Source organism: Lytechinus variegatus, chromosome 2 (genome assembly GCF_018143015.1).
Source record: "Lytechinus variegatus isolate NC3 chromosome 2, Lvar_3.0, whole genome shotgun sequence".
In the NCBI taxonomy this organism is placed as follows: Eukaryota; Metazoa; Echinodermata; class Echinoidea; order Temnopleuroida; family Toxopneustidae; genus Lytechinus; species Lytechinus variegatus.
Genome location: NC_054741.1, coordinates 77,909,519 through 77,922,133, shown reverse-complemented (window position 1 = coordinate 77,922,133; position 12,615 = coordinate 77,909,519).

The following is a 12,615-nucleotide window of genomic DNA, read 5'->3' as shown; positions in this document are numbered from 1 at the left end:
TTGGATAGAAATGATGGATATTGAATTTATGAAAGAAAGAAGAGAGAGAGAAGAATGGTGAGAGAGGGAGAAGGAAAGACAATGATTGGAGAGAAATGATGGATATTGAATTTATGAAAGAAAGAAGAGAGAGAGAAGAATGGTGAGATGGAGAGAAGGAAAGACAATGATTGGATAGAAATGATGGATATTGAATTTATGAAAGAAAGAAGAGAGAGAGAATGGTGAGAGAGAGAGAAGGAAAGACAATGATTGGAGAGAAATGATGGATATTGAATTTATGAAAGAAAGAAGAGAGAGAGAAGAATGGTGAGATGGAGAGAAGGAAAGACAATGATTGGAGAGAAATGATGGATATTGAATTTATGAAAGAAAGAAGAGAGAGAGAAGAATGGTGAGAGAGGGAGAAGGAAAGACAATGATTGGAGAGAAATGATGGATATTGAATTTATGAAAGAAAGAAGAGAGAGAAGAATGGTGAGAGAGAGAGAAGGAAAGACAATGATTGGAGAGAAATGATGGATATTGAATTTATGAAAGAAAGAAGAGAGAGAGAAGAATGGTGAGAGAGGGAGAAGGAAAGACAATGATTGGAGAGAAATGATGGATATTGAATTTATGAAAGAAAGAAGAGAGAGAGAAGAATGGTGAGATGGAGAGAAGGAAAGACAATGATTGGAGAGAAATGATGGATATTGAATTTATGAAAGAAAGAAGAGAGAGAGAAGAATGGTGAGAGAGAGAGAAGGAAAGACAATGATTGGAGAGAAATGATGGATATTGAATTTATGAAAGAAAGAAGAGAGAGAGAAGAATGGTGAGAGGAGAGAAGGAAAGACAATGATTGGAGAGAGAGATGGACATTGAATTTAAGAAAGAAGTGGACGGGATTGAAGAGAGGTAGAATATAGGGAAGAAAATTTCAATTTTGAGGTCAGTATATTAAAAAAAACATTCAATCACTTTGCCTTGCAATCACATCATTCGTTCAGTAATATACCATGGTTTTGAATTTATACGAAAACGCATGCCAAAATGCCAAGGCCTTTAACTTTCTTGTCATTAGCATAATTTTCAAACATATTGTGTTCACAGAAGCATAAACTTCTTGATTTTAATAAATTTTAAATCACTTGCACCATACGCATAACGTTATGTGACGTATATCAAAAGTAAGCCATTGGATTTTAGTGAAAAGACAAAACAAAAAGAGCTTCTTACATGTCACATGTTCATTGAAGCATGACTGTTTCATCAAACGCCAAACAATAATTGAAACATGTTAATTCCTCACACAACGAAAAACGGTTTAGTAAGGCAAAATTAAGATCACTTTTAGAGTCATGAACTTTGGAAATGGAGGTGTTTGGTATCAAGTGTTCACTGAAACACTTCATTATTATATTTTTTTCAAGATACACTCCCAAAACCAAATTTTCTCATATTCGTTCAATTTTACCAATAGAATTGTGTAAAAAATAAAAAAAAATTTTACAAGTTTGGCATCAAGCTAAAAAAAGTTGGTTCGTATGTTAGGAAGCACCTTTTACAAGCCTTATGAATATGCCTCATCAGTGGCGTACCGTGGGTCACGGCATTGGGGGGGCACCAGCAAAAATTTCGGGTCACTTAGGGAGCGCGCGAAGCGCGCTCAGTTGTCAGGTATACTGACCTAATGGAGATATTTTAAGGACATGCAGTGCCATCAAACGAATATGTATCTCACTGATTAAATAATGCGAGCGCGAAGCGCGAGCTAAAAATTTTTGATATTGAGGGCTAAAAATTGACATTATAAGCAAATTGTTTTGTAATCATGATACTTAGCTGTCTCGTTAAACAAACAATGCGAGCGCGAAGCGCGAGCTAAAACTTTTGTATATACTGACCCTAAACAAGGAAATTTTAAGGATTATATTTTAGAATCCATTAAGAGTATAAATGTCTCACCATAGTCATCTAATGCTAGTACCATCCTTTGCTGATTTTGTTAGAATTACATCTAAACATAGTCATGAAGCACCTTTTGTAGTCATGTAATCATGATTACATCTTACTTATCATGATTAGTAAGATCATACGTATCTTACTAATCAAATACTGCAAGCGCAAAAGCTCGAGCTGAACATTTAGGAAATATAGACCTGAAGAGGGGCATTCTAAGGGTTGTTTGTATGAATTTTCTAAGACCCTACGTATTTGACTAACCAAATGATGCGAGCGCGAAGCGCGAGCTGAAATTTTTGTATATATTGACCCCAAAACATGGATATTTTAAGGACTATAGTTACTCCATTAAGTCAGATAGTCATCTAATGCGAGTGCCAAGCGCTTGCTGATTTTGTAAGAATTACATCTAAACACATGGAGCACTTTTTTAAGTCATTGTAATCATGATTATCATACGCATCTCACTAATGAAATACTGCGAGCGCGAAGCGCGAGCTGAAAATCTAGGAAATTCAGACATGAAGAGGGGCATTCCAAGGCTTGTTTGTAGGAATTCACTAAGACCCCACGTATTTCACTAACCAAATGATGCGAACGCGAAGCGCGAGCTAAAATTTTTTGATATTTAGATCAGAAAAATTGACATTTTAAGGACTGATTTTAGGAGTTCATGCTGAAGAGCAGAAATCTCACCAATCCACTAATGCGAACGTTAGCACGGACAGGAAATGTTTTATATTAAGACCTTAAAATAGGGCAATAACTTTCAGTAGTCATGAAAAAGAAGAATATATCACTACTTAAAACAATGATAACTCTAATTGCGAGGAAATATATTATTTTGTTGTATATTGATTTGAAAACGGGAGGCTTTAGTACAGCAGTTGTATATGTCTCGTTAAAAAGTCTATGCGAGCACCAGGAACAATGAAGACACAATTAAGCAAATAATGTTTCATAAAGTTGTGAAAAATGCTTCTTATGATATATAACATAATATAACACTATGATAAACAACAATTTCCTCTTTCCCCCACTACGTTTCTCTTCCTTTTTCCCTCTTTTTCTCCTTTTCCCCGTTTTTTTTTTTTTTTTTTTTTGGCCAGCCGATTGGGGGGCACGTGCCCCCCATGCCCCCCCGTAGTTACGCCACTGTGCCTCATGTTGAAAATCTGGAAATCGTTCCGGTAAAATGGGATCGAAGTCGTGATATTCGGCTTGTGACTGTTAAGAAGTGACAGTTTTGGCTCTGACTTTGATAAGGCTCAATGCCTTCCTCCCTGATCTATGAAGTATTTTGAATTTGATACTGGAACCCCCCCCCCCCTCCCCATGGTCCCCATTTCCCCCTTTTGTTCTAAGAGATTATTTGGTAGAATTTCCTTAATTTCTTGTGTTTTAATCCTTGGACCCCGTGGAAGAACAGTACTGTCTATGGGCAGAGCTGAACCGGGTGTCCTTCCGATTTCACATGTCTGTTTGATATTGTTGTTTGTTTGTATATATCTATTCTTACTTGCTATTTTTTTACATATATATCTTGCTTTTATATGTTCCTTTGTACACTTATGTTTTTATTGTGAATTTCGGTAAATAAATAAATACAAATAAATACAAATAACTGAAGCATTGCATAACATTTTTCACTCAGATTGGCTCAGTGTGTTAGCTCAGTCGGTAAAGCGTCTGCCTGTCAAACCAACTAGGTCGTGGGTTCGAGTCTTCCCCGGGCAGAGGACTGAAGCCTGCATTGTATGTAGAAGTGTCCCTCGCCTGTTCCATATGCAAGCTGTTTCACCGGAAAACATTTCATCCTTCAGATAGGACGTTAAATGGAGGCCTCGTTTGAAGGATAGTCATCATCTTTGCACGTTTATAACCCATTGCACTATTCATATAAGAATAAGGGGAAACCCTAGTGTAATGGTCCACCTGCACCCCCCCCCCCCCCCAGACCTGCGGGTAACAGTGATTCGGTTCTCTTTTCGCCTCCCAGACACAGGCGACACCAAACAAAATAATAATTGATAATATTTTCAAATATACACGCATGTGACTGAAATCAGATTTTTGAAATTCCTTATCCTTGACAAATTATGGATGTTTGTTTAACCACCCTAACAAAAGTTGATATGAATAAATACAAATGAATAAATAAAAAATCAACAAGCAGAACACTGACAATTTCATCCAAATAGGATGTAAAATAAAAAAGTTATGACATTTTTAAGTTTTGCTTGAAGGGATGGTCCGGGCTGAAAGTATTTGTAGTTTAATAAAGAGTAGTTTAATAAAGAGTAGAATTCACTAAGCAAAATGCTGAAAATTTCATCAAAATCGGATAACAAAGTTATTGAATTTTAAAGTTTAGCAATATTTTGTGAAAACAATCGTCATAAATATTCATTAGGTTTATTTATTTTAGCGGATATGCAAATGATGGGACTGGTGACGTCACCCATTCACTACTGTATTTTGTATATTATCAAGTATCAAATATTATAATTTTCTCTTTATTGTCCTGTGAAATAAAGTTTTATTCCTTTCTGACCTAAGGAAATTACCATCATTTATCATTTCATCGTTCAATGGTTCAGGTCAAGTCCACCACAGAAAAATATTCATTTGAATGAATGGAGAAAAATCAAACTAGCATATCTGTGAAAATTTAATCAAAATCGGATGTGAAATAAAGTTATGACATATTAAATTTTCGCTTATTTTTTCACAAAACAGTGATTTGCACAATTCAGTGACATGCAAATGAGACAGTCGACGATGTCCTTCACTCACTATTTTTTCTTATTGTTTTGAATTATACAATATTTCCATTTTTTGTTTACATACTTGACAATACGGACCAACATGACTGAACCATGTCGTATTGCAAAATGCTAATTCCACATGTTCAGGGAGGAATTAATCGTTGTTTCACATGACGATGAAGAGAAAAAAAAATTCATATAATATTTCATATAATAAAATACAAAAGAAATAATGAGTGGATGACGTCATCGGTCTTCTCATTTGCATACCGACCAGGATGTGCATAATAACTGTTTTGTGAAATAAGTAAAATTTAAAAATGTCATAACTTTCTTATTTGACATCCGATTCTGATAAAAATTTTAGTTTGATGCTTGTTGGATTTTTCTCTTTTTATCAAAATCAACCTTTTATTGTCAAATTGGTATAAACTGAAATAATTGTAATTCAAACAATAAAAAAACAAAAGAAATAATGAGTGATGAACATAAGTGACTCTCTCTCTCTCTTTCATTCAGTGGCGGCACCAGGCACCCCCCTCCCAGTCAGGATCCCCCCCTCCAGAAATTTTGAAAACTTAGCTCCCTATACAATATCAGTCACTCACATAAATCATTTAGGTCAATATACATAATTCAAAACTTCTCTCGGCGCTCTGCGCTTGAAATAAATTTTGATTGAGATAGATAAATGTCTGTTCAATAGGATAACATGGTGCTTAAAAATCAAGTGTTCAAGTCAATACGCACAAATTATTTTTCTCATGATTCGAGTTTTTCATTATTTGCTTTTGCGACATATGCATCCTGCAGTGCTGAAAATGAAAAAAAAAATCTTGTTCATGGTTTTTAAAAAGATGCTTATAACGTCCAATTGTCATCTCACGATATTAAACATGTTCAGGTCACGCTTCTCGCTCGTATTATTTTATTTGATGAGATATCATCTTCACGAGTCACTGCAAACAATCTTTAACAATTCCGTTTTCAAGTCAGTTGGGCCTATATTACAAATTTTAACTCGCGCTTCTCGCTCGAATTTGTGAAACGGGTACAAAACAAATCCCTAAAAGTTTATTTTATTCCTCCCCCCCCCCGTTTAAAAATCCTGGTGCCGCCACTGCTCTCATTTGCATTAAACCGAGTTGTGCGTATATAACTGTTTCGTGAAAAATAAGAGAAACTTTTCAATGCCATAACTCTTTTATTTTACGTCCGATTTTGTTGAATTTTTTTTTTTAGCATTACCCTTGTTTGATTTTTCTCTATTGATTCAAATCATCGTTTTTCTGGGATGAACCTGAACTTTAGGAGGGACTTATTTTTGAACATCCCTGAATAATACCCAATCACTTTACTTGTATGTGTTCGGGATATGTGACGGAAGACAAAAGACAAACGAGAGGGAGGGGGCAAAACAAGTTTTGCCCCCACCCCATATTACAGGAAATACGCACCCTGTTCATGACCCCCAAAAAAGCTCGCATTATTTTATTGGGAAAATATATATCCTCTTCATGGATAACTGCGAACAGTCCTTTAAAATTCACTTTTAACATTACAAATATTCAACTCGCGCTTTGCGCTCGCATTAAATGTATTTGCAGCTTGTTCAAGAGCACAAAAAAACTGCTAATAATTTTTAGGTGAAAGACATTTAGAATTTGAGCTCACATTATTTATTTAGGCATTATGAGATACCCCATCTTGCTTGTACGAATTATAAGTCTAAGACTGATGTATTCAAAACATCACTGGTTTGCCCCCCCCCCCCCGGCCACATTTCACTTTAAAGCGGCCAATTGGGGAAACTGTGTGTGAAAAAAAAATTCCCCTCTCAACTTGAAGTGTTCACGCGTGCCTGTATGATGTCAAAAATTCAAATGTTTAAAGTTAAATTATTTGGGGACAGATTTTGGCCTGATTGTTTTATCAATAGCGACTTGAAATTCTAATTTTGCCTGTTAGTTGCTTTGTCAGCTCTCCAATATAACAGGTACTGATAATTACCAACCACGAGTACAAATCGACAACCAAGGTACTGTCTTTTTTCCGGGTGTACCCCCCCCCCCTTGTTTTCATTTGAAATAATGCAACCATCATGTTGAAGTTGATTTTTCCTTCTGACTATCGTATTATACATTGCTGGCAGGATAGAATCATAAATAAAAAAAAAACATTAGAGTTTGCATTTATAAATGATTAATAAATCAACATCACCATAACCTCATTACACAGGCCTAGATATCAGGATGACAGAAAAATCACTGATAAAATATTGATCATCTTGATCAAAAAGAGATAAAGGGGATGTGGGAAAAAGAAACAAAATTGAAGACAAATAAACTTAAGAGAACATAACATTTTATTTAACAGAATATGTTTCCAGGTTCACACCTCATCATCAGCCTAAAATCATAAACAGAGTCATGGGTATTAATACATTTTTTATATCAAGAAAATGTGGAACAAGGTGACTTTAATTCAAAACGAGTGAAAGTAAAATATATGTCCAAAATGTAAATATTCTCATGATTCTTCATGATTTTAGTTTGGGTTTGGTGCGACAAAGAGCAGAGGCGTGTCAAGTTCTTCCGATCCATGCGTGAAATAGATTTAGCGCCATCTCTTGTCACTTTGTAAACATTGACCAAGAAACTAATTGACGCTGCAGCCAACGTGATGCCAGTGATGTGTACTGTATGTATGTATGGATAATATACAGTTCAGTGTAATCTTCGCCAAATCTTAGTTACATCATATGATAGGAAGATCTATAAATATGTCTAGGGTAAAGATTTGTGTCATTTTTTCTCTGCAATTCTCGGCCAATCTAAACAAGAAAAGTTGTCAGGACTGACAACTTCTCAGAGGACAATGTTGAGTAAAAAAATGTTTTTAGATGTCATGGCGAATAGATCTCTTTATCATTTTCACCATTCAGAATTCTCTCTTATGATTTTCGGTCATGTTGTCATCAGAGGGGTGAGATTTTTATTTTTTTTCAGCTGAATTTCAGCTTATTTTGGCTTTCCTCTGTACAAAAAGTATGGGAGCTCTTTCTATTTCAGACTTTTTCAATACTCTTCAGCTTTGTTCAGATCTTGTTATTTGTGACCACTCACACCCCTGGTTGTCATATTATCAATTTGCTTGTCAAAGCTGTGGCATATCACCAGTAAGCATTTTTGAAGAATAACTCTCATTGTATGTGGAAGATAGACCTGTTCAAGCATTCTTTGCTTTCAAAATTAATAGAGTCCACCCAATCTGAAACTGCAACTCATCTGCCATCCTCTTATTTAATGAGAATTCACCCAACATGTACAGTATAAATTAGTGAACTGATCTCAGACACTTTTGTGATCTTAGAAATACATGTAAATGTATGACATTATAATTTTAGGTTTGGTATCAGCATGATTTAGCTCTAGATCTAATAGAAATTCTAAAATGTAATGCTTCTTTCTGATCACGTCTCTGAAACTGAAATTTCCCTTCGTCTTTGTAAGAAAAATTGATCAGCTCCCATAATTGCATGCCTAATCTACGTGTTTTGCCTATCAGAATCAATGAGGTGAAAAATTTATTAAGTGAGGCAAGTTTGATAATCCGTAATTACTCATATCTACTTCATGTTTGGGAAGACTGTGCACCCCAGACAGTGAGATGGGTCTGCTCTATAAGGGTAAACAGACATTTGGTACAGAAATAGACTCACATCATACGGAAAAAAAAAGAATATTTATTGATTTCATTTCATTTTCCTTTATTAGATTTAGTTCATATACATCTCCATTGTGTGGCAAATCAGAGTTCATTATGACCAGGGACTGGGCTTTACACAACAATTGGAATAATTCATCCAAAAACTAGAAAGGAAATGAAGGGACAGAAAATCACAATTGCCAATTTCATGCAGCGTTCAGCAAACAAATGTGTGAAACATTCAGGGTTGGTGATAAATTTGGCTTGCATTAAGCATAGGTTAAGCATTGCAGAGTATACAACCTCTACCAACATCTACAGATGTTTAACATGATGAATATACCCCTCAACGCCAAATAGAAAATAATAACACTTGCTTATATTGTGCTTAACACTTACTTGATCAGAATTCTTTAAGCACTATCACTAATCCAGCATTACCCTGGCTTTGGCCCTTTGGCAAAGCAGCTGTTACCTGCTCTGCATTTCAAGTTATAAATTTCCTACCAGGTACCCATTCACCTCAACTGGGTTGAATAGACCAGTTCATAGTTACTTCAGGGACAATTTTGGTCAAATGACCTTTCATTTTCTTTCATTATGATAGACAGATTTCAAAGCAAGATATTACGTAAGATTGCCTTACATAGCCGGATGAAGAAATTGAATAGACCAGGTGACTAGAAAAGCAAACCAATGAACAGTACACTTTATAAAGGTATTTGTTGCATTCCTGCTTTGAATGCATATCATAGCATGCTGCACAATATCCTTAGCAAACTGTGAAATACCAGTCGTTTGTGGATGCATTGTTTTTGTGGACGTAAATGAATACCACTATTCAAAATATATGAATAATCAAGACATCAAAGTTGGTGCTTCTCTCATTAGTTTTTAAACCACCATGTCACTTTAGTGCAAATGACCTTCCTCTGATCATGCGTAGAATCTTTTGATCATGCGCAGAAAGGAACTACGAACTGGCTTATACAGCACAATGTGGTTAAATTTCTTGCAGACAGAAAACATGCCATGGCTTAGAATAGAACCCAAGGCCCTCGGATTGAAAGACAATAATCAACCACTAGACCACAACAAAGCGTAATTATAGTGACTATACCATGATTGCTATAGAAATTTGCAGGATGTGGTACTAGGATCATTTCCTTGATCAATTAACGCCTGAATTATTCTGTCTAGTCTACAACGATCTATAGGGCTAGAAGGTAATCATAAAAAATCAAGTCGTATTAAAATTCACAGTTGGGCACAGTGAACTATCAATTTATCACCACATTGGTGCTTTGCATGACTAAATTGCACTTGACTCTTTGTGTAAGAACCCCAAGATATTCACTACTGGACATTGATCTCTTGCTGAATACAAGGATCATGTACTAAATCAGGGGCCTGTTGCAGAAAGAGTTGCATTTAAACGCAAGTCAAAATGCAAGTCCTGAATACGGGTGCTTCATTGGCTGAAAATCAAGTTGTGCAAGATATTTTAAGTTGCATTTGATTGCATCTCTTTCTGCAACAGGCCCCAGTACTGGCAAAAGTAGTACAGAGACTGTTCACCTTTTTCTATACATGTAATTTAGTTCTTATTTCTAGAAATTTATTAACGTACATTCCAATAAAAAAGCCAAACATATCGAAGACCACAGAAACAAACTTTCTAGAGAACATCTCAATGAGAGCCTTACTTATAAATATCCATAGATTGATAGGACTAATTTTGATTTCGTAAATTAAACAGGAAAGATTTACTAGGATTACCAAGAACCAACCCAATGTCACAATAATGCATTCCAAGGGCTGTATCATAAAGTTGTTCTGAAAGTTCAGCATAACTTTATGAAACGGTCCTCTATATATTTCAATAAAATACAAGCTGAATACCAATACAATTTTACAAACAATTAACCAGTCCATATCATTTATTTTTTTATAATTGTTTGTTTTGCATTGCAAATTGTTGCAGTAAATTTTATGTCAATTCAGTTTGTTTGTTATAATATTCAATATATGACTTGGTCAATCTCAATTGTTTGATGATATAATATAGAGCAGAAGAACATGCACATTCAATTAACAGTCAAACTTATTAGAATGGTGATGCTTTTGCATCTGACACATGAATTATTAAATATATAATATATTCAGCTCTCTACAGACCCTTTTAAATGCAAGAGAACAAGCATCCTTTTTTCAATGTGAATAAATAATACTTTCACCTCTTCACGATCAATGATTTTACTTGCCATATTCTTTAGATATTTGCCATATACAATCTTTTACCATTGAATGTACATACAAATGAAGAGTTGATTTGATCACATGAAGTCAAACAGATAGGTAGACTAATGCTAACTATTTGATCTATTTTGTGTCTGTACATCAAAGTTACCCTTTATCAATAACGCAAGGAAATTATAGTTAATCTAGTCTTATATAATTTGGTGTAATACCAGTTTGCCAGGTTGTCTCACCCACATTAAGCTAAGAATTAATTATTTCAATACCAGCTAGGGTGGTCAAATACCTTGCGGAATAATTGCCACTACGTCTTGGTTTCTTAACCATATGGTCTAATTCAGAAATTTTCACTTCACGATTACTGGACCATTGATGGCCTAATCATGCCTTGCAAAGTGACACATGAATACCGCTATGAAAAATAAACAAAAATAAATATATTTCATATTTATGCATACATAACTTTGTATCATTATTACTTGTGTTAAAAGTGGCAATTTTGGGACAATTAACAGGCATCATATTGACAAATTTTGGGTGGGCTTCTGAAGCCACTATACAATGAAATGCTTTGCTCTCTCTACTTGATGGATAGTAGCGGAGTAAAGACTTCCAAATATGGCACTTATCTTCAACAAAACTAAATGAGAACCCCTGGTCTACTTAGAGAAAAAAAAATCCCAGAACTTTTTTTTTCATCGCTATTCTTGATAGAGAAGACAATGGGGCTGAAATGACTTCATAACTGGATTCCTGTAAAGGATCTCTGCAAGATCTTCCTCGTAGCCACATTGTAGTCTATATGATGAATGTAATTATGCTGAAAAGAAACTTAAGGAATTCCAAAAGATGCAGATCAGACATTTGATAAAGTGCATATCATGTACAATTTTTAAGGTCAAACAACAAAATATATGAGAAATTAACTGTTTAGATACTGCTGGAAAGAGGAACAATGGGCATTACATAAAGAAGAATCAGCGTAGATGGTAAGTTCACTGGAATTAATATGACCAAGCAGAGAGGGCTTATCATAATGACGTATTCTATGTTTTCAATAATGTAAACTAGTCAGGAACCAAATGACATGGCTTTCACAGCATTGCTACCTCTTTTATTAATCTTTCTTTATTTAAAGAGGTGCTGGTAATTTTTCTTTACAATTACATGTACAACCATGTTTGGCAAGGAAAATGGTCATTCCAAATTACAAATATATTATGAGGAATAGCTGGTTTTTTTTCTTCAGACGGATCCAAATCAGATATGATTATTTATATCACCATCTGATAGACATGACAAGGGCTTGAATCTCAAACATCTGCATCAATTTGTAACTTCCCCACATAGCTTGGATTACACATGCCACAACGCCCAGTTCAGGACTTTATCAACTGACATTAATAACTGGCAGACTATCACTCTCATCAAGGATATGCAAAGCTAATTGTTCATTTCCAGTCTACTGACAAAGGATTTCGGTGATTATCTCCATTCAAAATATGATGCTCACGCATTCAAAATGCCCATATCATGTTTAGAATTTGAGATCATTTGTGTGATGTAGAGTACTTGGTAGGGCTTTTTATCATGTCTTTTTGCCAAGCATTAACAAAAAAAAAGGATTTTGGTCCCGACTAGGATAATACTGCAGTTTGGAATACCTTAGAAGCCCAGATAAAACAAAAGGAATACAGACAGAACAAACATTTATTAAGCATTTCTCTTTAACTATTTCATGAATAAGAAATATCACATTGAATCACTTACACACACAGTAGAGCAATTTAATAAAATGTGTACGTCCGACCCCATGTTTGTGGGACCGTCATGAAATTTTCTGTCTCTATTTCTGGTTCTTTTGACAGTCTGTAATACTCTCAAATGATCATGACTTGGTCAGTTTATGACGTAGAGTATAACTTGAGAAAAA